General features: G+C 41.2%; 1 protein-coding gene across 1 annotated transcript in view; it reads right to left on the bottom strand.

The window, feature by feature from the left end:
* pkig (protein kinase (cAMP-dependent, catalytic) inhibitor gamma) overlaps positions 1–25043 on the bottom strand; it is a 45798-nt gene extending 20755 nt beyond the window's left edge. The window contains exon 1 of the mRNA XM_038306627.1: positions 24828–25043. The gene's annotated coding sequence lies outside the window, so the exon portion shown is untranslated. The remainder of the gene's footprint in view (positions 1–24827) is intronic.
* Positions 25044–26280: the final 1237 nt, after the last annotated feature.

The raw sequence follows: 26280 nt of genomic DNA, 5'->3' as shown, positions 1-26280 counted from the left end.
TGAGCTTCTGCTCTGGGAAGGTTGCAAGTACCCAGTTCCAATCCCACTGCTTCCACTCTGGGTTGCGGAGCAAGACCCTTATCACCAGATTGCTCCCCTGGGCGCCGCACAATGGCAGCCCACTGCTCCCCAAGGGGATGGGATAAATGCAGAGGTACATTTATGGGGGGGCTCTCTAGCTCAATATGTTAGTCATACGTTGTGCAAACAGGCAAGACCCTTCACGCCAGGTGGTAGCCTAGTGGTCAGGGCATAGAGCTTGGAATCCTAAGGTTCTGAGTTCAAATCCCACTCCCACAGACTGCCACTCTGTGTCCCTAAGCAAAGACCCTTAACCCAACACCACAATGGCAGCCCACTTCTCCCCAAGGGTAGCCTGTGAGACCGTGAGGCCGTGAGACCATCCTGATCTCGCGAGCTTTCAAGGTTTCACTCGCAGATCAGTCTGGGGACTCTCCGTCCAATCAGCGTTGGCTTTGAGGCGGGTTGAGGTGTGACGCAACGAGAAGCGCGACAGTTCAGTCTAAAGAACATGGCGGCTTCAGCCGATTAAACTAGCGTTAGCGTGGCTAACGAGCAAGTTTTATCGGAATTGCAGAGTATTTCTTCCCTGAAAGAAAAGCAAAACACTGCTCTGGAGGCTTTTCTCAGAGGAAAAGATGTTATGCGACTGGTTTCGGCAAGAGTAGCCTGGTTTGTGGTTGTGCTAGGCTTGTGCTAGGCTTAAAACTTTCCTTTTTTATAAAGCTTCTAGTTAGAGTGGCTCAGGTTATCTTGAGCTATCATTATAGTACTGCTGCTATAGGCTTAGACTGCTGGAGGACATAGGGACCCCTTTTTATCATTCTCTATTTAATTTAACTTTACTGATCTCATATTGGAGAAACTTACCTCTGCTTAACTCATCCACTTGGGGAGCAGTGGGCTACCATTGTGTGGCACCCGAGGAGCAATTAGGGGTTAAGGGGTTTTGCTCAGGGGGCACAAGCCCACTGCTCTAACCCACTAGAACAACACTCACTCCTCTATTATCCAACTCTGCATTATTTATAAGTTGAATCCCTAACTTTACAATGGCCCACTGCTCCCCAAGGGGATGGGATAAATGCAGAGGTACATTTATGGGGGGGCTCTCTAGCTCAATATGTTAGTCATACGTTGTGCAAACAGGTAAGACCCTTCACGCCAGGTGGTAGCCTAGTGGTCAGGGCATAGAGCTTGGAATCCTAAGGTTCTGAGTTCAAATCCCACTCCCACAGACTGCCACTCTGTGTCCCTAAGCAAAGACCCTTAACCCAACACCACAATGGCAGCCCACTTCTCCCCAAGGGTAGCCTGTGAGACCGTGAGGCCGTGAGACCATCCTGATCTCGCGAGCTTTCAAGGTTTCACTCGCAGATCAGTCTGGGGACTCTCCGTCCAATCAGCGTTGGCTTTGAGGCGGGTTGAGGTGTGACGCAACGAGAAGCGCGACAGTTCAGTCTAAAGAACATGGCGGCTTCAGCCGATTAAACTAGCGTTAGCGTGGCTAACGAGCAAGTTTTATCGGAATTGCAGAGTATTTCTTCCCTGAAAGAAAAGCAAAACACTGCTCTGGAGGCTTTTCTCAGAGGAAAAGATGTTATGCGACTGGTTTCGGCAAGAGTAGCCTGGTTTGTGGTTGTGTTTTCGTCGTCGCTCTGTTAGTACGTCATATGCTTCGTTGATCTGATTGGTTTATTTGGCCCGTCTATCACCAACATAGGCCAATCAGCTAACCAGTATTTTCGCCCCTTCCCAAAATTACTTCAACGGAAAGTTTCCAGATGGATATGCGAAGCAAATCCATCTGGCGGAGTCAGGTTACCCCAAGGGCATGGGTTAAATGCAGAGAATGAATTTTGTTGCCCTGTTGCTCTGTTGTAATGACAATTAAAAAAAAAGCGACTGCTTTGATCTGAAAAAAAAAAAAAACATTTTCAAGTTAACATCAATTTTTACCATTTTATTAGAAGCTGGGTTAATCAGTTGTTGCACTTGAAGACTCTTAGAACTTTTATTTTGTGTTCAAATTATTATCTTCCTATTGTTACTAAACTACAAACATTAATTTGAACATTTTCCAAAGCACTCGTCCAGGTCTGAATATTTTCCACGGGGATGTTCCCTTAGAGGTACAACTTCCTTATTCTGCATTTTCTTAAACGTGTGTGAACAGCGTCATAAATCCATTGGGACTAAACATTAGCATAGGCGTGAGGATCATGTGTCTCTGAACTGACGTCAGCCGGTTTGGTATTATTGATACTGACGTTTGTTTCTGTGAAAACGCCAAACAGTGATGGCCGTGATCAGAATGAACAAACACTCCAGTTTCAAGTAGAGAAGTGAGATGAGTGTGGCGTCTGTCGGAGAAAGCAGTCATGGCCTCATTTGAGTCCAGTTGAGTCAAATGAGAACTGTGGACTGCCACTCCCCGCTCTAGAGAGCAGTAGTACCGTAGATCGCCACTAGGAGGCGAGGAGCCGTGCTAGGTGGTGTGTAAACGGTCATAAGGAACCGCGCTCGGCACGGTTAACTGATCCAAGCTCTGACTGAACTCAGCACGGTTCAGTTTTCAGAGGGTAGTGTAAACGGTATGTTTCTTAGTAGGCGTGGAACGGTTCACGAAATCCACGGTTCGGTTTGGTTCACGGTTTCGTGGTCACGGTTTTCGGTTCGGTTCAGTATATGTTAATTGTTAGCCTGACATGTTGGTTGTGTTGCTGTTAGCATAAACAAAACGTGTTGCACAATGCTCGCACACTGTTGCACTTTAATCCACAACTTTCTTTCCGCCGTCATCGTAGGTCACTCTAAATGCAAAGTGGTCCCATACAGCAGACCTATAAAGTGCTGCTGGCGCGTCTTCCAACTCCTGTTCTTTCCCACTCGCCATACCCACACAATTCTCCACAACAACTGATTTTTTCTGCTACACCCGGCTACGCTGCTTCGCTTCTTCTTCTTCTTGTTGTTTACTACTGGTGGTTGGCTTTGGTCGCAGTACTGCCACCTTCTGCTCTGGAGTGTTATCGCTTCGCCTATGAGGAAAAAGGAGCAGCGCATGAACCGAACGCAACACACCCGAACCGAACCGAGACAGTCGAACCGAACGGTTCGGACGGTTTTCATAAACCGTTCCATCCCTAGTACACAGATAAACTGGATTTGATTCATTCAGTTTTAATCAAGTTAAATCAAACATGGTAATATTTTTAATTTTTCATATTTTAGAGTATTTCCATGACATTTTCATTTTCTCCAAGTTCATGAAAGAATAATGTTAAATCAACTAAATATTCTTTAATGGATTAAACAGATGAAAGTTGTTTTTGTCTTTATAGAATCAAAAAAATCGAATCTTGTTTTCTTTAGATATATTAAAAAAAAAGTGTTAAAGTAACTAAAGAAGCTTAAATCCCATGTGTTTAGCGCTGCTTTTTACTGTTGATGTTAAACTGCTAACTGGGGTATTATCTGTTTAAGGTTGTGGTTCAACTGTTTTATTTGTTTTACAAATGTTTTTGTTTTAAATCTGCTTTTACTTTTCTTGTATTTTATCATCTAATTCTTATAAAGCTCTTTGAATTGCCCATGTACTGAATTGTGTTATAGAAATTGCCATTCCTTGCCTTGCCTTAAATATATAGACTTAGACAGTACTTTATTGATCCCTTGGGAAGACTCCCTCCGGAAATTAAGGTTACTAGCATTAAAAAGTATTAAGCTAAATTAAATTAAAATTAAGCAAAATACAAATAAATATGGAGTTCACATTTAACAGAAAAAAAACAGAATAACAATATATAACAGATACTAGACTTAGTTTTTTCAGTATAGCTTATGCATTATTTTGTTTTGAATGTAGACTGTATATCTAAGCCACTTTTTAATCTAATCTAATCCAATAACCTCTATAGCATTCGATTTTTGTTTTACTTAATTTCTATTGTATTAAGGTTGTTTATAGCCAACATTCAGCCACAGTAGCAGGTTAATGTGTCTGTGTGGCCTTTTAATTTGAGTAAAGTGGTCCTGGAAAGTCTTTGAACGGTCTTTGAATTTTACGTTAACTTCTGTGTCGGAACCCTGATTGAAAGTAAAAAGGCAAATTAGACTCTTATACACTTAAATAAAATCATATATTAATAGCAGGGTTGGGTGTGTTTATAGAGAAGCTACTTAAGCTGACTGAGACAGTTTAACAACATTGCATGTTAATCTGATGCATTCAGGAGATAAATGCTTAAAACTGTTAGACAACAGTAGATTAGAGGCTCTGGCAGCTTTTGTCTCTTTAAAATGTCGATTTTCTTTCACAAAGTTACGATTTAACTGCACAAGCAAAGACGCCTCTCTGACAAAAGCTCTGATAATGCGAGTCCCACATGATAAATCGATTGAGATCTGGTGACTGCGCTGGATGTTGGAAAACAGGAAACTCATTGTCTCATTCGGCTTTGTTACATGATGAATTATCCCGCTGGAGGTCGCCATGAGAAGACGAAGACACTGGGACATTTGAGATGACATGGCCACCCTAGATAGTCTCTGGCAGGTATAATGAAGCTCTATTAGTAGTGAGTGGCTCAAACTGTGATGCTACCACAACACGCCTGAATCAAGACTAATATGCTGCTATACCGAATTCTGAGATTATTAAGTGAATATTTTACTTGTAATCTGTGAATTTTATGCTAGTCTGGCCAATCTGTTCTGACACCACCAGTGGTTTACTGTCCACAGAACTTCAACTCACTGGATATTTTGTGTTTTTCAGAACATTCTCATTTATCGAGTATGGAGTCCATGTTTTTTGCAAGGTAGACGCTTTGACATTTTTTTCTGGACTTTCTTTGATCTCTGGAATATTGCAAAAATTTGAAAAATCTTATCCTGGGGTGATGCTGAGAAACTAGTTCATGCATTTGTTATTTCAAGGCTGGACTATTGTAATTCTTTACTATCGTGATGGGACTAATGGAGTTGAAAGTAACGGCGCTACCTTTTTTTTAATAACGAGTAATCAAAATGATTACTCTTACTGTAACTGTAACGCAGTTACAATTGCCGACACACCGTTTTTGCACGTTACTCAGGTCGCACAATGAGCCTTTTTTTATGATAGGACTCGTGCGCGCGTCATGACAGAGGGGAGGATGGAGAGTGAGGAGGACTCCAGCGGCAAAACAGCGTTTTCAAGATGGAAATACTGGTGTTACGTCGAGCTGCGTTTCCCCATCACATACGGTTTCCCCTGCATCTCCGCACAGCGCGGCGGCACGATTCACCGCGCAAGCGACAGGAAACGCGCATGCTCGCTAAAGGCGCGCAACAGTCGCCCTGTGCTCGCGCCACAGGGGAACTACGGAAAGCGTGAACGATCATTATCATTGGATGGATGATGGATGGAATAGATAGATAGATATAGCTACGTGTTGCAGTATCAATAACAACCCAAACACAGGATTTCCGAATTAGACATCCCCAGTTTTTAATTTCATACACTCGCAAAAGTAACGCAATAGTTACTTTAACCAGAGATGGCAAAAGTACTCACTTTCCGTACTTGAGTAAAAGTACAGATACTTGTGTTAAAAAATACTCTGGTAAAAGTGGAAGTACTGATTAAACTTCTTTACTCAAGTAAAAGTAACAAAGTACAGGCTTGTAAATTTACTTAAAGTATAAAAGTAAAAGTAGAAACCACTTTTTTCATGCCGTTGCCTACATTTTAAATGGATGTCTGCCAATAGGACTAGATCTCCGTTGTGTTCATTTTCAATCATCTCGTCGTCCATACTACCACGCTAACGCCACCGCCACCAAGCTGCAATGATTTGCCGCCAATGAATACCGCCGAATCTGTCGATTCATCTTGTAGCGGTGCGTCAAATGCAACGTAGATTCCCATCCAATTAGATTGAATTTGGTATTGATGACGTGAAAAATAATAACGGTAACTCCATTGAAAGGATTCAAAACTAAAGTAACGAGCCAATTTTTTTAAATGTAAGGAGTAGAAAGTACAGATATTTGTGTAAAAATCTAAGGAGTAGAAGTAAAAAGTCACCATAAAAATAAGTAGTAAAGTAAAGTAAAAATATCAGAAAAATCTACTTGAGTACAGTAACGAAGTATTTGTACTTCGTTACTTCCCATCTCTGACTTTAACTAGTAACTAGTTACTTTTATTGTCGAGTAACTCAGTTACTAACTCAGTTACTTTTTGGGAGAAGTAACTATAACTAATTACTTTTTCAAAGTAACATGCCCAACAGTTTACTATCAGGAAGTCCACAAACTGTAGTTAAAAGCCTTCAGCTGATCCAAAATGCTGCAGCCAGAGTTCTGATGAAAATGGAAAAGAGAGATCATATCTCTCCTATCCTGGCTTCTCTTCATTGGCTTCCTGTTAAATCAAGAATAGAATTTAAAATCCTCCTTCTCACATATAAAGCCTTAAATGGCCAAGCTCTATCTGATATCAGAGATCTGATTGTTCCTTATGTTCCTAACAGAGCACTTCGCTCTCAATCTGCAGGTTTACTAGTGGTTCCTAGATCTTCTAAAAGTAGAATGGGAGGCAGATCTTTTAGTTATCAGGCTCCTGTCCTGCGGAACCAACTACCAGTTTTAGTCCGTGAGGCAGACACCCTGTCTACTTTTAAGGCTAGGCTTAAAACTTTCCTTTTTTATAAAGCTTCTAGTTAGAGTGGCTCAGGTTATCCTGAGCTATCATTATAGTACTGCTGCTATAGGCTTAGACTGCTGGAGGACATAGGGACCCCTTTTTATCATTCTCTATTTAATTTAACTTTACTGATCTCATATTGGAGAAACTTACCTCTGCTTAACTCATCCACTTGGGGAGCAGTGGGCTACCATTGTGTGGCACCCGAGGAGCAATTAGGGGTTAAGGGGTTTTGCTCAGGGGGCACAAGCCCACTGCTCTAACCCACTAGAACAACACTCACTCCTCTATTATCCAACTCTGCATTATTTATAAGTTGAATCCCTAACTTTATGCTCTCTCTGCTTTTTCTCATAATAGTAGCTTTGCCTCATCTGTTCCTGTTTGGCTGTGACTCCATCCTGGAGAGAAATATAAGCTGTGCTGCTGCCATCTACACCTTAGATTATATATGAGAGAGTTGGGCCTATTTTTCAGTCTTTAGTCCTGTTTCTCACCTAGACCTAGCTATGGACTCAGGTTTTACTGTGACTAACTTAGATGTGCTCTATTTCATCGCTTCGATGTCCTGTGGATGCATTTTTTTTAAAGAAATTTGATTAAAACGTTGTAGATATGACCTTTATTGAAGAGGAGAAGAAAATGTTTCCCAGCATCTGACATAACTGTCATCTATTGTAACAGATAAAAGGAAAATCAGGTGAAGTTTAATCACCTGTTGATGGACCGGCCGACTTTTGATGCAACGTGCAAAGCATATTCAATCAAACTGACTTGGTGGAGCAGACTCTCTGAATCTCTGATCTGTTTTCTGTCTTTCTGCGTTCTCACTTCACAGACCGAAGCTCTTTGATCACAACACACGGCGTTTTAAACGTGGCAGCTTGAGTAAAGTAATTAAATCTCCCTTTTTCTGTGGCCAGAATCAGCCATCAAATCATCTTTTCAATAACCTGTTGGGCATAAAACAGGACAAGCTTGTTCACATCTATGACTATCTAATCCAGAATAGAAGTTTTGATTAAAAATGTGTCTTGCGCTGCGGATTTAAAATTACATTTTTGCATTTATTAAATGAACCCATCAAGTTGACTGGTTTCATGTAGAAAAAAGAAAAAAAACTGCTCTTTTTAAAATAAAACTAAACCCATTTGACTCATACAGCCACAAATCATGTAAGACCAGCAGACTGGTGCAGCCTATCCCAGCATTAAATACTGTTTACTGGGCCAAGTTTCAGCAGGACTGGGAAACCAAACCTTAAATTCCCTCTCCAGTATGACGCACACAATCCCACTGGGCGTAATATATGTTTTGATCCCTTGCAGGGGGAAAAAATATTATTTTTAGTTTGGAGTAATCTAATTTGCCGCAGATCTTGATTGTTTTAGCTCTCAGTCAGGGTCTCCATTTCCCCATACGGTCCAGGGCACTGTGACCCTACAGCCTTCAGGGAAAGGCCTATTCCTGGCAGGGGCACCAAAGGAAAAAAAAAGCTTCCTGCTCCTACTCCAGAAATGTTAAGATGGTTTATTAATAGTTGAAACTGTAATTCTTTAAAGCTACAGTGTGTAATTTTCAGCGACATCTAACGTCCAGACTGCAGACTGCAGCAAAATGAACGTCTCCCCCCCACCGCTTCTCCCCCCCAACAGTACGGCAAGCGTTAGGGGACAAAATGTCTTCCACGACGTCGGAATCACCTACCTTCTCAAGTGATGAGGTTTGTTTACATAGATAATTTTACAGATAGTATTTCATTAGTCTGTGTAGGGTATAGATTTCATGTAGACTTTAGATAATAAATATACCCGTTATTTTTTCTACGTCGTTGTGACGTTTTGGTGAGCTGCTTTGCATGGTGATATAAACAGACGAAGGAATTGTAGTCATTAGTTTAACAGCAAGATTGTGTTCGCTGGAAGAATATATATTCCCCGTTTACAGAGTCCAAGTCTTGTTTGTGGCACGGGGGTTACAAGGCGAGGAAGAGGGCGAGGGCAGAGAGGCCGGGGTGGGCGTGCAGCTAGGGCCAGGCGAGGGAGGGGAGCCAGCGGGGTGAGAGCAGAGGAAGAAAGGCTTGAAGATCTCCAAAGGAGCCGGAGAGAAGTAACCGAGGTATATATCCAGAAAATTATTTTACAGAAAATTACTGAATCATTACCTGTGAAACGTCAGGGACGTTGCTGAATAAGTATACTGGAGAGTAACAGCATCATCACGCAGCATGTTATTGTTTTAGACAGGTCTGAGCATCCTGTACTCCAAAAACTGCAGTGATATTAGACAATTGTGTGTGTAGGATTAATTACCTGTCCAAGAGAAAACTGGCAACTTGAGCGTCACTTTGAAAACCTTTTTCCTCCATCAGTGACTTCCATCGTGTAAATGCCGTGCCAATGTTGATCCGTGTTTTTTGTCGTTTCTTGTCACGCTTGCGTTTATTCTCGTCGTGTTTCCGCTTCTTAGATGACGGGGGTTCGGTGTCCGCCGCTTTTCGTTGTGATACAGAGTAGGCATGATCCTCCATTCGTCTGATGTTTGGCCACACAGTGCCAAACAGTTTGCAAAGTCACTCACGCCTGCCGCCTTGTTCACCTTTCTTGTTACTGAGGCGCAGTATACCTGCTTCTTCTTCTTCTTTGGTTTCAGGCAGACTAAACGCTTCTCAAGCATAGTACTGCCATCTACTGTTCAGTACCGTCTCAGTTAATCTCTCTCAACTTGCCGTAGTTATTTTCGAGCGTAATGGGCGATCTCGCAATCGCTAGTTTGTTGCCTCTGCGCTTGCCGTAGCACAAAGATGTCAGCCTCCATGGCTGCGAGACCCGCTCCTATGTAATTATAAATAACGAATTCTAAGGCAACGCAAATATTATGGTTAAATGGCTGAGCTCATAGGTGATGATAAATAACATAGTTATGTATAATATATTAAATTTCTGACTTTATATCCCTGTAATTATTACACACTGTAGCTTTAAAAGAAGCAAAAGTAAAACCTTGTTTTATAGATCCATAATTCTGCAGCACACAAATGTCGTCTTACATTAGAACTGATATGAGTCATTTTCACTGCTTCTCTAACACCATTTCTGGCAGCTGCAGCTGTTTCCAGAGTCAAACCTATGAAAATGTCCTCCTTTCCCTACCTGCTATTGGCCAAAGAGCTGACAGAAGCAGCTCGACACTACCTGGTGAACACAGGGTGCATTTATCTGCCAGAGATTTTCCTCAGGAAACCAAAGTCAGGCAGTAAAAATGAGAATGTCTAGGCCTCTACTCTGTGTGTAGCCTAAAAGCATCCCAGAACAATCACTATGACAATGCTAATCCCGCTTTAGTTGTAATGCCAGAGAAGTAAAGCGTGCGTCTACAGATATCAATGGGCAAAAAGTTCAATATACCCTAAACCTGCAACCTGCCGCTATTTGAAATCTTCAAAGTAACTTAATTACCTACTTTTTCCTTTTTCATGCAGGATCTTTATTGTTTCCACATTTTGCTAAGAGGTGCGAACAGGCTTAGCCGCAATAGGCTACTTCCGTGTTTACCCCTGCGCACATGTACTCCTTTGTTATTACTTTTAAGGCTAGGCTTAAAACTTTCCTTTTTGATAAAGCTTATAGTTAGAGTGGCTCAGGTTATCCTGAGCTATCTCTATAGTTATGCTGCTATAGGCTTAGACTGCTGGAGGACTTAGGGGCCCCTTTTCACCATTCTGCTTCATTCTATCTCTATTCTCATATTCTGCTGTATTAGTTAGTTTAATCTCTAACGTTATGCTCTATCTGGTTTTTCCTCATAGTAGCTTCACTGTGACTCCATCCTGGAGAGAAATATCGGCTGTGCTGCTGCCATTAACACATTTGTTTATAGATGTTGGAGCTTTGCCTGTTTTTCAGTGTAGTCCTGTTTCACTGACTGTGACTTACTTGATGTGCTCTCTTTCATCCTCTGACATGGGAGCTGAGTCAGAGCTTGTCTACCTGGCTGTGAGTTTCCTGGACGGGACTGCCTGTGGAGCTGGTTGACGCCTGCCTTTTGCATTTCTGCTTCTCTGTGTATCTCTGCTTCTGTCTCCTTGAATCCCATGCGGCCTCAGCAGATGGCCGCTTACACTGAGTCTGGTTCTGCTGGAGATTACTTCCAGTTAAAAAGGGGTTGTCCTCTCCACTAATGCTCCAAGCAAACTTGGTATGAGGGATTGTTGAAGAGTCAATGAGTCGATGCAATCAGCTGGTTTTCCTTAGATAGAAACGTATTATCTGATGAACTGTAAAGTGCCTTTAGATGACACGTGTTGTGAATTGGCGCTATAGAAATAAATTGAATTGAATTATTTTTATAATATAGAGATGACTATATTTATGTGTAAATCCCTTTATTGTCCCAAAATGGGGAAATTCGCTCTCTGCATTGAACCCATCCCCTTGGGGAGCAGTGTGAGGTTAAGGGTTTTGCTCAGAGACCCAGAGTGGAAGCTGTGGGGATCAAACCGGGTACTTACAACCTTCTCAGAGCGGACTGCTCTGACCCACTAGGCTCGCCAGAAACAAAGTGAATAAAAACAAAGCATGAAAAACAACAACATCAAATAATACAACAACAGGTTGCTGGAATCTTTCAGAAAAACTTGCAACCAGAGCGAGATCTTGCCGTATACATTTTGAAAATGTCACATGACCATGTTCCTCTAAAACCCTTTTTAACGGGTGCTCAAACTCAATGATTCTTTAATTTCCCCCTAAGAGCTGTTTTTAGTACAACCAAGGGTGGATAGCATTTACTTACATTTACAAAAAAAAAGTACCTTTAGTAACAGCTTTACTGTACAGTACTTCTTACTCTAACATGAGTTAAATGTCTGCCCACTGCAAGTATCTGTCAGAGACAGATCATGATGGTAATGTAGAGTCAAAGACCTTCCAGCGTCTGCAGCAGACTGTAGAGAAGCTGAGCAGCTTCTTTAGTGAAAGACTTTTACACCCCATTTATAAAAAGGAGCGCTACCGCAGGTCATTCATCCCTGCTACCACCAGACACTACAATGCAACACTACAACCGCAATAACTGGTGAAATTTATAATTTGCAATTTACCATTTGACCCTGTGAAACACCTTTTTTGTCTACCTTTGACACCCAGTGCAATAGCTATATAAATAAATATAAATATTCATCTATATAAATACCCATTCCAATAACCCTGTATAAGAATCCTGCTATTAAAAATAAAAATAAAAAAGCTGTCATATGTGGACACACTGTATATACTGTATATATCCCATGCATCCTTTGGCACATCCTTCTTCTCCTTTGACCATTTGAGCTGATGTAACGAGTAAATTTCTCCACTGTGAGATCAATAAAGTCAATCAAATGTATGGATGTGTTTGTATATAATGAAATTTTCGGAGATTAAGTGAAGTTTGCGTATAAATTAGTAACTTCTTAGAAATAGAAAAACTCTTTGAGTTTCATCACCTTGACAGCTAGGTTAGGGCCCTACAGGCTCCATGCTCCCCTGCTGGCTAAGTCTGTGGAACGGCGATCATTGATTGTGTTCATTTACCTTTCAAGCGATTTTCTCAGCAAGGGATGGGAGTCCGATTCAAACAATATGTGGAACTAAAGCAGGTCACAGCGGTCACTGCTTTGCTATTTGCGAGATTTCCTGAAAGCTCAAAGCCGTTCCATCAAAGGAAGAGCTGCATGGGAGGAGAGCTTGGGTGCTTACATTATCCATAATACATCCCCTTAAATTACTTCGCTTTATATTTATCCCCCAATCTCAGTAACCTGCATATCTATCCATCTATGAAAGACACTTGGGTTTAACTCGTATCTCAATTTAACTTTGGTATGATCCTAATTATATGGCAACATGTTAAATTCCAGTTAATATAATGGTAAATGGTAAAATGTTGTGGAAGGAAGCTTACATTGGACATTGACTTTGCAGCAATCCCTAATCCTGTGCAGCCACCAGAAAACATGCAAATCTACTTACAATCAGTTATGGATTGAGTATTTGCTAGTGCTCTTTATCGATTGCTTCTAGTAAAGCCATAAAGACAGACATAGATTAAATTACATAATGTGATAACATGCATAAAAACAAAAACTTTAAAGTATACTCTGTGTATATATATATATATATATATATATATATATATATATATATATATATATATATATATATATATCACATCACATCACATCTTCATATAATGCTCCCAAAACTTTATACCACAAAGAATGAAGGTAATCCCTACCTGGTGGTTTTACACATTACATATTATTAAAATTGTTTGAAATATTTTATTTATACTCCGTTTGTGTTTCATGGGTTGTGTTCTAATGAACTATTATGATGTATAATGTGTGATTCATCTTTTATTAACTCTTGCTAAAGATTGTTCCAGATAAAGGTCATGCAACGAGTTGTGAAAGAGACCTGAACAGCCTCTATCACATGTTTCTTCTAAACGTGTGTTCTTGGAACAATTCAATTGTAAAACAACCACATGTTTTGTTTTAACGTATGTGCTGAGGTTTAAAGTAAGATCCTTTTGTTTCCCTTTCCCTTTAGTTAAACCTCTGCTGGTGTAATTAGGGACACCCCCTTTTCTTCAATAAATAGCAAGGAGAAAGATGAAGACTGCAGAGTGGGGTGGAGATTGTAAACTCTGCAGTCTCTTCCTGCTCTCCTCGCGAGTAACTAAATTAATTGTCTCTGTGCCTTCTTTCTTTCCCTGTATGTATGTATGATGTTTTAGGTGCTTAGACCTGACAAAAATCCTCCTTTTATATACTCCCTATATTATGCAAAATTAGCTATTTCTAAGGCTTTGGTCTTTACTAAATATTATTTAGGCATTAAAAACCTAATAGAAATGTTTATAAGTGCTTTTGGAGTTTTGGTCCTGTTAAACAATCCTGAACAACTTTTAGCTCTACTCCAAAACAGAAATGAAAAACAATCCACTGGACTTCGTTTCCAAGTTTGAGGATGTTTCACTTCCAGGAAGCTTTCTCAATTTAAGTGTCAGGAATAGTGTTGAGTTCCAGGTTTTATACGGTAGCCCATACGGTTTTTAAAACATGCAAATTGGAACGGACGAAGGGCTCCACCCCTTTGGAAAAAACAAAAACAAGGTTTTGTTGGGCTACTGTATAAAACCTCGAACTCTACACTATTCCTGACATTTAAATTCAGGAATAGCCTCAGTAACGTCTAGAAAGACAAGATCTATACCCAGCCATTCGGCAAAAATTTTGCTAGACGGCTGTACATCTTATTTTGGCATTTGACCAATTAGATGAGCCCTTCAATGATATACTAGCTACTATAAATTAAGTTAGAAAAAAAGTTAAAAAGCTCATTGAAAAGTTCAAAAGTAAAGTTCAAAAGTTAATAAGCCCAGTTAACAATTATATTTAGGTTTATAAACTAAAAAATGTAAGTGTTAGTATCAGCATTAATGCCTGGATGGATGGATGGATGGATGGATGGATGGATGGATGGATGGATGGATGGATGGATGGATGGATGGATGGATGGATGGATGGATGGATGGATGGATGGATGGATGGATGGATGGATGGATGGATGATGAATGGATGGATGGATGGATGGATGGATGGATGGATGGAAGGTTGGATGGATGGAAGATTGGATGATGGATGGAAGATTGGATGATGGATGGATGGATGGATGGAAGGTTGGATGATGGATGGATGGATGGATGGATGGATGGATGGAAGGTTGGATGGATGGATGGATGGTTGGATGGATGGATGGAAGGTTGGATGGATGGATGGATGGATGGATGGATGGATGGATGGAAGGTTGGATGATGGATGGATGGATGGATGGAAGGTTGGATGGATGGATGGATGGAAGGTTGGATGATGGATGGATAGATGGATGGAAGGTTGGATGGATGGATGGATGGATGGATGGATGGATGGATGGATGGAAGGTTGGATGATGGATGGATGGATGGATGGATGGATGGATGGATCTCCATGAAGCCTATCCCGTAGATTGCTAGGGTTAACATGGGGAGGCATAGCAGTAAACCCAAACGTCTTTGTTATAATAATGAAAAAACAATATCAGAAAATAAGTAACAATTCAATATAGATAAATATGACATAGAATGAAGGGCAATATTTCATCATATACAGGTGCTGGCCATATAGTAGTTGATTTATTTCAGTAATTCCATTCAAAAATCCAACTTCTAAATTCTATTCATTCATTAAACACAGGCTGATATAATCCAAGTCTTTCCATTTTGATTATTATAATTGACAGCTAGGTAAAACCCTGAATTCAGAACCTCAGAAAATCTGAATATTGTGAAAAGCTGCTATACTGAAGAACCCTGATGCTACACTCATCAGCTGATGGACTCAAAGCACCTGTAAAGGCCTTTAAATGGTCTCACAGTCTAGTTGTGTATGCTGCATATTCAAGAGAAAGACAGCTGTTGGAAACATGACCAGTGACAAGAAGGGGAAAAAACAAAAGGTCATTGTAAAATACGCTGGGTGTTCACACAGCTCTGTATCCAACATTAAAAGAGACGCAAAGGGAAGGAAACGATGGGGTAGAAAAAGAAGAAAAAGTGTGCAAGCAATAAGAATAACCGCACCCTGGAGAGGAGTGTGAAACAAGACCCATTCAAAAAACGCGAGGGTGGTTCACAAAGAGCAGACTGCAGCTGGAATCTGTGTTTACTGTGCACAGACGTACGCAGGGCATACGCTTCAGCTGCTAGAGATTCCTTTGAACAAGAGGCAGCAGGATAGAAAGGACTGGACTGCTGCTGATTGGTCCAAAGCTATGTCCTCTGATCAAAGTTAATGTTGCATTTCCTATGAAAATCAGAGTCTGGAGGAAGAGGGAAGAGATCCATGTTGCTTTAGGTGAAGCATACTTTTGTTTTGGGGTGCCAGACCATCTTCCATCTTCCTTATTCTTCCTTCGGAGGATGAGGAGAGCCCACCTGGCCCCACCCATCCTCCCCACCTTCTACAGAAGCACCATAGAGAGCGTTCTGAGCAGCTGTCTCACTGTGTGGTGTGGAGGCTGCAGCGCCTCAGACTGGAAGAAGGTGAGAACAGCAGAGAGGATCATGGGGGTTCCTCTTCCCTCCATTAAAGACATTTCATCCCAGCGCTGCGTGTCCCAAGCCCGTGACATCATCAATGACCCCTCACCCCCCCACCATGGACTGTTCTCCCTGCTGCCCTCTGGGAACAGGCTTCACAGCCTCGGGTCCGCCTCTTTGGAATGGGGGTCGTTAGAGGGAATTGTTGGTGTGAAGGAAGCCATCTATGTTAAAAAAGTAAAACCGACCTCAGGAGCCCTGATGTTAGAGGCACACTATGCAACATTTTTCAGTTAATTAATGTGTTCCATAACGTTTTGGATGATTAAATGAGTCATTTCAGGGCGAACAAAGGTTTTCTCGGCCGCCCTGGTGGTCTGTAGGGGAAATACCGTACTTGCAATAGCAGGAGCCCTCGGCCCGCACCCACAGGCTCAGAAGTCTCGTGCATCGCGAGAGTCGGTCCTGCTTTACGGCGAGAACTGCTACACGCCCCCAGTGAAAGGCATGCTCGTTGCTAGCGCAGTGGCGATATTTGTGCAGTTATCATGGCGGAACCAGTGAGAAAACAGCGAAAGCCCATGTCGGAGCAGGAGTCGTACACGGGTCACTTACCGCAGTAGACATGGTGATTCGTTGCGTTCGCCTGTCTGCTAAGCTCAAAACAACCGCGTCTGGCTTGACGGAGAAACCAGGAGAACAGCTGAGCATATTTACGACAGCGCACTTTTACTTTCGCCCTCTGGGGGGAGCCTCGCTGGAAAATCAACACCGGTTGCAAAGTATACCTTTAACCATCGCCAGATCTCCCGGGGCAAGTAGTTTTTATTGTTGGGAGTGTACAAATTTCGCAAAAAAAATATATTATTATCACTCAAAATTACTTTCAAATCACCGCGTCACAGCGTTGCTGGCGCCATTTTTGTTGTTTTGTACACATTCTCGCGTGATTTGAAAAAGCTGCATGATTTTCCGCCAGATGGCGTGATTTTTGTCCACCTAGCGGTAATTTTGATATAGTTACCAAAACGACAAACAAGCTAGAAAGCGCTATCATATGGCGGTCTTCTGTACAGTGATGCAGGTCATACATTAAAAAATGTTCATTAATTTTTTTTATCTTATACATCGGAGAGGTGCATTTAAATGTTATAGAGCTAAACATGTTAGATTGGTGACCTGTTATGTTATTATTATTGTCTTGTTGCTGCATTTATTTTGTCAGGGAAAACTAATCCTGAGTCCGTTAAAAGTCAGGGAATTCTGAAATGATGTCAGACTGTGGAAACCCTGAATAAAATAACTATGTATAATGATTCTCTAGAAAAGTCACATTATATTAATAGTATTATCTTGTATAAACATACCGTGACTCTAAAATAAAAGTTATTCATTTGTGACATTGACTTCTGTCTTGTGATTTATCTTAAGTTTTTAACCTGTCAAGTTTTTTTTAGATTTTTAACATTACAATTTATATTTTTCCAAGCACACAACAGTTTAAAGCAAAGTTTAGTTTGAAAAGAATGTGCAGGAAGGATTGAAAAGAATGTTAACACGGTAATGTAGGCTTGAGTTCATTATCTGACGCATGCAGATACACACCAGGAACCTGGAAACTTAAAAAATACTGAATTACAAAAAACATTTAAAAAACAAACATGTTTCATTTATATATATAAAAAATGAATATTAGGAACTATATTTATCAAACATTATACTGGGCAAGTAAAAATTGTTTCTGGGCAAATGAAATGTGTAAGTCACTTGCCCAAAGGGCAAGTGGTAAAAATCCTTAACATCAACCCCTGGACCTTAAACAGAGGGAGGGGACTCAGATTTCAGCTTTCAAAAACCTATAATGCAGGTATTGAGCTGATTCCTTCTGGCTATTATCGTAACCCCAACTCCTTTATAGGGGAACTAAAGACCTTGCCTATTCAGCCAGCCCAGCAATTCCTTCTAACGACCCTCTTTCAGAGACATAGGCAGGTAACGGCTAGCCTCGTGAGACCATCCTGATCTCGCGAGCTTTCAAGGTTTCACTCGCAGATCAGTCTGGAGACTCTCCGTTAAAGAAAATTTGGAGCCGTTCACCAAACGAACGTCCAATCAGCGTTGGCTTTGAGGTGGGTTGAGGTGTGACGCAACGAGAAGCGCGACAGTTCAGTCTAAAGAACATGGCGGCTTCAGCCGATGAAACTAGCGTTAGCGTGGCTATCGAGCAAGTTTTATCGGAATTACAGAGTAATTCTTCACTGAAAGAAGAGCAAAACACTGCTCTGGAGGCTTTTCTCAGAGGAAAAGATGTTTTTGCTCTTCTCCCGACTGGTTTCGGCAAGAGTAGCCTGGCTTGTGGTTGTGTTTTCGTCGTCGCTCTGTTAGTACGTCATATGCTTCGTTGATCTGATTGGTTTATTTGGCCCGTCTATCACCAACATAGGCCAATCAGCTAACCAGTATTTTCGCCCCTTCCCAAAATTACTTCAACGGAAAGTTTCCAGATGGATATGCGGAGCAAATCCAGCAAGTCCATCTGGCGAAGTCAGGTTAGGTATCGGCTAACAAAGAACTGAAACGACCCCCATTCCAAAGAGGCGGACCTGTTCGTCCGGTTCAATTTGCATGTTTTCTAAGCCAAAACAAGGCTGTTTTTGCTCCACTCTATAAAGCCTGGAACTCAAAGCTATTTCTGAAATTTTGGAATGAAAAGCTTCGTGGATGGGAAGAGAAACGTCTTCAAACTTGGAAAGAAAGTCTAGTGGATTGTTTAACTTTTTTCGGAATGACAGGAAACAGGATGTTCAAATCAACAGCACTTTTTGCTGCATCTGCAATCTTTTGAAATTCAAATAAAAAAATTAAAAAAACAGACACGAATTTTAAAAAGCAGCCAAAATGTAGAACAGGAGGCAGATTCTTGGTCTGCAGTAGAACAGATTGACCGAATCTTTCCATCTGTCACATGAGACAGTTGAGGCCAGGGCAACGGCGCTCGTCTTCTCCTCATGGGAAAGTCAGAGAGTTAAAATCCTAGATGCTTAGAGGCTTCACACGCACACACACGCAAAAAAGCAAAAGTATGTCGATAAAGAGGGGAGGTCAAGACAGCTGAACTGACAAATACCCAGGAGGAAAATATGTACACAACAGACCAATGATTAAACAGAAGGAAGCGGATGAAAACAGGCCGAGAGAAGCAGGAGGCCATAATATTAAAACTCCGCTTCAGCATAAACACAATGTTTATACCTGTTAGACTCTCAAATGTGCTGATTTAGAGCATGTGAATGAAATCTAGCAGAAATGTTAAGACTGGGAGGTTATATTTAGCCAAAGAATGTCGTGTTCTGTCCCGATGCAGAAAAAAACGGACCTGAACACGGCTGCTGAGATGACCATTTAAGGACAGAATACCAGATATAAACAAACAGGACGTAGCAACGAACAAACCTGACAGGAAGACAAACCGAGAGTCACGAAAGAACGAGCAACCGCACATTAAACTCGCCCCCCCCCCCCCCCCCCCCAGTCATGTGTGCAGCCTCTCTGCGGCTCCAGTGTTTTCGTTGGGAAGATGAAGCAGATATGACTTCTGCTTACTGATTGAGTTAGCAGAGGAAAAGAGGAGATAAAAAGTGTTGCAGCGCTGCAGATAATCTTAAAGGCACCAGCGTGATCTCATTATTCACTATCTAAACCATTTGAGAGGAAAGTGGCATCACGGTTTAGAAGAGGTGTAATGCATGAAAGGACCCGAGGACAAGTCTTCATGTCTGTCAAATCATCAGCATGTGTAATCTAATTGGGGAAGGCTGAGTCTTTTCTCCTCCTGCCTGCATCAGTTTGCATCCAAGTAGATGACTGAGGAAGGCTCTGTCCAAGGTCAACGGGGCATGTGTGCCTTTTGGTAGCAGGCTTTATTCTCGCTGCTCTCCAGCCCTCTCAGCCATTTGGATAAACGGGTAATGCTGGGTGAGAAGGTACAAAAGGGGTGAGGTGAGGCAGCGCAGGGCTGCTCCAGAGAAAAAGCACATCTGACCTCAGCGGGAACAAGCTGTGCTGAATTTAATCTTAAAATCATCAGGAGACCTAATCTCCTCTGACATGTAATCTTTTAGCAAAACAAAAGGTAATATCCCTAAGATAAAAAAAAAAAAAAAAAGGTATAGGAACATAAACAAATCAAAAGCAAAAAAATCAAAAGGTGTGAGCTGGTTTCAAATGGAAATATTTTTAAACTGAGAAAATACAAAAAAAGATAAATCCTTTTCATGAGATTATTTAAATGATGTAAGGAGTAAATAAAACCCAAAGTGACTTTGAGTGGGGCGATCTCTGTCTGAGAAATGGGTTTTAGTCTGTGATTTATTTTTAAGGCTAGGCTTAAACTTTCCTTTTTGATAAAGCTTATAATTAGAGTGACTCAGGTTACCCTGATCTATCTCTATAGTTCTGCTGCTATAGGCTTAGACTGCTGGAGGACATAGGGACCCCTTTTTCATCATTCTATCTCTATTCTCCCACTGTGCAGAATCTGTTAGTTCAATCTCTAACGTTCTGCTCTCTCTGCTTTTTCTCAGAGTAGCTTCATCTGGTCTGTTCCTGTTTGGCTGTGACTCCATCCTGGAGAGAAATATCAGCTGTGCTCCTTGAACCCCAGTGGGCCTCAGCAGATGGCCGCTCACACTGAGCCTGGTTCTGCTGGAGGTTTCTTCCTGTTAAAAGGGAGTTTTTCCTCTCCACTGTCGCTACAAGCATGCTTAGTGTGAGAGATTGCTGAAGAGTCAATGAGTCGATGCAATCAAATGGTTTTCCTTAAATAGAAAACTTTTAATCAATCTGACTGGATGATCTGGTACACTATAAAGTGCCTTGCAATGACGTGTTGTGAATTGGTGCTATAGAAATAAACTGAATTAAATTAACCAATAAAAAAGAAAAATCAAAAGTATGATTACTTTTTAAAACAGGAAGCCAATATATACCCCTACTCATGTCAAAGTAATATAAGGGATATTGGGGTCAGTCTAAGAGCTATAGAATGATTTTAAATCACTAAACCTTACAAGAATAATAAAAGAAAAGTTCTGCGAGATTAAGGTCATAAAATCAAGAGAAAAAACAGGCATCTGAGCCACTTTGCATCCTTAAAGGCACATGGTTTAACTTTTGGCCAGTAGGGGCACTAGACCTGTAAGTTTCACGTCTAGCGCTCCCTAGCAGCTTTAGTTTGTAGCCTGTTAGCTTTCTCTACCCGTATTTTGCTTCTACCAAACATCAAAAATAATACTGAAGATATATGACTGGAGCAAAGTGTTACATTACCAGTCTAATAATAAAGTGAGAAAAGATAATCGGTTTTACATGCGGCTACTTCTTTCAGCTTGCAACGAAAAAACTCCTTTCCGATACTTGTTTTTCCACGATCCCTTTCCTGTTTTCTCTTTTTTATGACTGAGTTTTAGGACCAGGCCAGAGATTTTTTTTTTCCTATTCCGAGAATAAGGTCTTAACATTACAAGAATAAAGTCGTAAAATTACGAGAATTAAGTCGTAAAATTACGAGAATAATGATGTAACAGTACGAGAATAATGTCGTAACATTACGAGAATAAAGTCGTAACATTACGAGAATAAAGTCGTAAAATTACGAGAATAAAGTCGTAAAATTACGAGAATAAAGTCATAAAATTACGATAATAAAGTCGCAACAAGAATAGTCATAAAATTTCCACGATAAAGTCGTAAAATTACGAGAATAAAGTCTTAAATTACGATAATAAAGTCGTAAAATTACAAGATAAAGTCGTAAACTTACGAGAATAAAGTTTTTTGTTTTTTTTTTAAATGTTAAACGTTTTAGCCATGACCTTGGTTCCAAAGTTATACCATGTTGCTTTCAAGTTATTTCAGGCTATATACTATGAGCCGCATCAATTAGTTCACATATTTTTAAGCTACCGGTAATAATAGAAAATAAATTTAAAAAATACCAAAAACACTACGTATATTTCATAAAATACTGCAGAGAAGGGTAATGGGCTGGTTACATCAAACCCTCAAAGAGTTCATATTATTAGTGGAGGCTTTTCTTTGTTGTACAGCAGCTCCAATAAACATGTCTCCTCATTAAGAGGAAAGATTTACATTAAAAAGCAGCTTCGGGCCTCATTATTAACCTAGTTTGGTTTCTCCGAGTTGTATTTTTAAATCGTTGACCTAGAAACAGTTCTTCCTTGTCTTTCACACACTCGCCAACAAAAAAAGTGAAAAAAAACGATGCCAGATATGCACACGTGTGTGCAGATTTCAACAGTTCATTAAGATAACTCCTGTTCGGACCTGCCCCAGCTCTGCTCACCAGTAACCTGAGTCACACTTTAACCGCCTCCCTCTACAGGAAGGCAGCGCTGGGAAGCGTTTTTTATTTCCTGCTCGTCACAAACAGCAGCTCAGACTTAGGAGGCTTGACGCTCTGGGACTTCTGCTTTGTCTCAGTCAACAGTAAAGCAAGCCACCACAGGCAGGCGAGGAGCCAGTGTTTATTTTCACCACTACATGCCCAGTAACACTGGCACTTACCCCACCATCACACACAAACAGGCGGGGTGGGGGGGGTCTGCCACAGCTCTACAGTAGCAACAATCCTCCAACTCAACAGGTGCTGCTATTTACTTCTAGAAAGGGCAAAAATATGTTCATTGGGATGGATAGTGGTTACACAGATAAATGAAAATAAAAAACAGGGAATACTTTCCGAATTCTCCCGAGTGGTGCCCGACTTTACACGAGTGAATAAAGTGAATGTGATTGGTCAATTATCAAGGGGGCGGCATTGTTGTTGTGGAAGGTTCGCAAGCAAGTTTGGTTGTAGCCGGTTTGTGGGAAGCATCTTGCTAAACAGTTAGCAACTTAGCGCTAGCAGGTTCCCAATGGGAAATTCCATTGGGACCAAGTAGCACTAAATTGGTGCCTTAGAAACGACGGTGTCAAGGAACGCTATGGACAGCGGAAACATGCAAGAGGAGGAGAGTTTAGTGTCAGAGGTCGTGGATGAGTCTCCTCCGTCATCCATTTTTTATTTAGAGGAGGAAAGCGGGGACGAAGATGTTGTGGAAGAGGACGCCAGGGCGGCAGAAGCTTGGTTTGGTGTAGAAGGCTTCCAGCCATACATGTTTGAGCCCTTGCCTCGCAACGCTGCCAGTTCTGTTAGCTCTACGCCTGCCGAAGACACAGACGTCCATCCCCGTGAACACTGGGACGCAACTCAATGGGAAAGGAAAGGATTCTGATTTCAACCGTTGCGTATATTAGCTGCGACACATTAATCAAGATCCTATGACCGAAAGAATTTGATTGACAGATGTCCGTGGATGTATGATTGGCCGAATTTAGGTGTTCAAGCTGACGTAGAACTAACTGGCCTGCAGAAGATAAAGGCCAATTTATACTTCTGATGCATAGCCTCTGCAAATCTGTCTCTGTGCAGATATTCTGCAACCGTCGTAGCACACCTTTAAAAACATCCTGACTACATGTCAGACGGTTGCAAATTACGTCAAGCGGAAGTGCGCAGACAAAAAGCAGCTGTGATTGGTCCTTGGTATGCCTTTCTGTGTGGTCGTCCTTCTCGATTCGGTGCAGGGTCGCGCCATTTTTTAAAACCTTGGAACATCAACAATGGATATTCTAGATCAGGGGTTCACCAACGCGGTGCCCGCGGGCACCAAGGGGCCTTCAAGGACCCCATGGGGGGCCCTCTTTGTCTTCTGAAAACAGAAGAACTCACTCAGTGGGTTAAGTTAAATTTTTTTTTTATTCTGTTGCTCTTCTTTTTAATCATTTATGTATTATTTCATCATATTTCAGTGGTTTCAAAATGACAATATTAAAAAGAAAATTAGAAATGAATAAAAGAATAAAATAAGAATAAAAATGAGTTTTTATGGATGAGATCCCTCCAGTTCATAGGTCAGTATTGGTAGCTCTTCCTATGACTCGGTAGCCATGAAGTAGCCCTCAGCCTTAAAAAGGTTGGTGACCCCTGCTCTAGATCTATCTCGGTGACCGTGATATCTTCCAGACGTGCCATTGTTGTTCTGGAAAAACACTCCTGCCGGCTCCGCGGGAAAAGTTCTCGTGACCATCTGCCGAAGTTCTTGCGAGTTCCTCGAATAGGCTCCCCCTTGCGCTTTGGCGGGAAACTGCCGTATGTGCCTAGAAATTCCAGACCGACGGTGCAGAAGCATACCAGCAAAATGCTGATGAAGGTTCTCAGCATACCAGCAAAACTGGTTCGCGGCCAGAACCAAGCGACATTTGATGTGTGCGCTGACAGAGGTACAATCCGCCCTTAAGACAGGATTTATGAATAAAAATCTGGTCTGATAAAGAATACATTAATAAACATGTTTAAGCCAGAAGGATTTGACATTTAAATATGACTTCCCTACGACTTTAAAATGTCTCCATCTGTAGAATGGGTCTGTTTTATGTGTTTTCTTCTCAATTTAGAGGGGCCCCCTGCCTGTCTTTAATTAGGGCCCCACATTTTCTAAATCCGCCCCTGCAGTCAGTAATGAGACAGAAGTTGATGCGTGTTTTTGCGGGATGGATGGAGCTCTGATGGAGAAGAATGAGGCTGATTGATGAGGCAGGGCAGAGGAGGCTCAGTCATGCAGGGAGCCCACACACAAACAGGCGCTCAGATCCACGGAGGCACCGGATCCACGGAGGCACCGGATCCACGGCCTTCCAGCGTCCAGCCGAACCGAGCCCAGCGGAGGCTGCAGGCTGCGGCTGCCTCTGGTCCTCTTGTCTCTGACTGACTGGAGGCTGGCAGGGAGAACAGCCTCCGTGGAACCGGGGTGGACGTGTTTCGCTTCGTGACTCCCTGCGGATGCCCTCTTCTCCACACACAAACATTTCAGTTGCGTGGATCTCCTCCCCGCTGCGTGGATTTCAGCGCTAACAGAGCCGCACTCACCTCGGTCTGCTCTCCTCCTGTTATCTACTTGTCAGGATGGAAATGTCGCACCATGGATCCCCGCGGAAGTTCCCTGGCAGTCAGACAGAAGCTCCGGGTGAAGGAAGCGGAGCGGCGGCGTGTCCGTGGTTTGCCTCCCACTGTGGGATCGAGGGAAGCTGGTTCCTTCCAACAGCTGGTTTTTCCAAAATGGAGTTTAGTCCAACGAGAGCCAATCAGAGCGAGGCTGTGGCGGGCTCCGATCTCCGGTGGGATGGAGCCATTGACTCGCAAGATGTTCGTTTTCACCTAGGGTGGGGGGTGGTGCTAAGTGGATGCGGGCTGGTCTCATGGGAGTGGTGAAGGCGGTCATGATTATCCCTGTGCTGGGTTGCCCCTGATGGGCGGCAGAAGGAAGGGTGGTGTTGTAAATGGTTAAGGAACGGGGAGGTATGAGTGTTTAAGTGGAGGTTTTGATGGCAGGATTGAGGTGGGGTTGATTATCGAATGAATGAATGAATGAATGAATGAATGAATGAATTATTGAATGAATGATGAATGAATGAATGAACTTATGATTGGAATGAATTAATTATGATGAATTTATGAATAGAATGACTGAATGAATGAATTCTGATGAATGATGAATTATAGAATGAATTAATGAATGAATTGATTGAATATGGACATGAATTTATGATTGAATGATGAATGAATGAATGAATGATGAAATGAATGAATTTTATGAATTGAATTATGAATGAATGAATGAATTTATGAATGAATGCATGAATGAAATGAATTATGTGAATGAATTAATGAATTACTGAATGAATAGAATGAATGATGAAGAATAGAATGAATGAAGATGTATGAATGTTGAATGAAATGAATTAATGAATGAATGGAGTATGATGAATAGAATGTTGAATTCTAATGAAATGAATTATGAATGAATGAATGAATTATGAATGATTATGAATGAATGAATGAATGAATTATGAATGAATTGAATGAATTATGGCAATAGTATGAATGAATTTTGAATGAATGAATGAATGAATTATGATGATGAATGAATTATGAATGAATGAATGAATGAATGATGATTGGAATGAATTGAATGAAGGAATGATGAATGAATGAATTAATGAATGAATGAATGATGAATGAATATGATGTGAATTCTATGAATGATGAATATGATTGAATGAATGAATTATGATCGAATGAATGAATGAATTATGAATGAAATGACATACAATATTATGAATGAATGAATGAATTATGAATGAATTGAGATTGATTATGAATGAATTATGAATGAAATGAATGAATTTATATATGAATTATGAATTACTGACATGGAATGAATGAATTATGAATGAATGATGAATGAATTATGGAATCGAATGAATGATGAATTATGAATGAATGAATGAGTGAATTATATGAATGAATGACATTATGAATG

Source organism: Cyprinodon tularosa, unplaced genomic scaffold, assembly GCF_016077235.1.
Source record: "Cyprinodon tularosa strain WSP-4 unplaced genomic scaffold, ASM1607723v1 ctg587, whole genome shotgun sequence".
Taxonomy (NCBI): Eukaryota; Metazoa; Chordata; class Actinopteri; order Cyprinodontiformes; family Cyprinodontidae; genus Cyprinodon; species Cyprinodon tularosa.
Note: the sequence above shows the minus strand (reverse complement) of the source record. Positions and strands in the feature narration are given on the sequence as shown.